Source organism: Arachis duranensis, chromosome 8 (genome assembly GCF_000817695.3).
Source record: "Arachis duranensis cultivar V14167 chromosome 8, aradu.V14167.gnm2.J7QH, whole genome shotgun sequence".
Taxonomy (NCBI): Eukaryota; Viridiplantae; Streptophyta; class Magnoliopsida; order Fabales; family Fabaceae; genus Arachis; species Arachis duranensis.
In genome coordinates, this window is record NC_029779.3 from 19,497,675 (window position 1) to 19,498,815 (window position 1,141).

Consider the following 1,141-nt stretch of genomic DNA (forward strand, 5'->3'; position numbering starts at 1 on the left):
CCTCTTTGTGTTTTTCCTTTAAAATTTTCGAAAAATTAGTGTTTGATTTTCTAAAAATTTTAAGTTTGGTGTCATTTTGTTGTTTTTCTCTTTCCTCATTTCAAAAATCAAATCTCTTCCATAAAAATTTTTTCAATCATATCTTTTCATTTGCTATTTTCAAAATCTTTTTAATTGACTAATTGATTCAGTTCTCAATTTGCTTTGATCTTATTTTCTTTTTAATTTTTGAATTTTTATTTTATCTTTGTTTTTATTTTATTTTTTTCGTTTAATTCAAAAAAAAATTTATCTATTTGCAATCCATATCATCTCCCTTTATCCATTATGGATCTAAGTGGGATTGATCAGTCCAAAAGGACTCTGGGGTCATATGCTAACCCCATTACAGCTGCATATGGGAGTAGCATTTGTACACCTCCCATTAAAGCAAGCAGCTTTGAGTTAAATCCTCAACTCATTATCATAGTGCAGCAAAATTGCCAGTATTCCGGTCTTCCACAGGAATGCTATCAGGAGGTACACCATTTGTTTTCACTGTATCACAGATTCTCAAGAAGGTGGACAAATGTTGATTTGGATCCTCCAAAGGCCCTCCTCCAAAAGAACAATTGTTTTGCACCAAAGTGATGAGTTGTGGCTTGAGTTCAAAGTTGTTTGCATTGACATTGGGAGGAAGAATGCTACTTCCATAATGCCTAGCATTTGCAAATGTGTATGAAGCCAAAACTCTTCTCTGTTGTTGATTATTGTTGGCTCCATCTCCTGGTTGATTGGTATCTCCTTCCATGTCTTGGAATTCCTCCTCAGATTCTTCTTCTCCAACAATATTCTTCCCTCTTTCAGCTCTTCTTATTCTCCGAAGAGTCCTTTGATCAATTTCAGAATGGATAGAGGAAGAACTTCCTATACCTGACATACAAACACACAACAATAAACACACAAACCCAGAAAGCCAATGAAACTTCAATCTATAGCTAGAATGAAGGTTTAGTTAGTTTAAGCAAAAATTCAAACAGTTAGTGTGTTAGTGAGAGTTAGAACAACAGAAAAGAAAAAAGCTTAATCTAGACCTCCACTTTACTTAATCATTGTCAATCTATTTCAATCCCCGGCAACGGCGCCAAAAACTTGATGTGTG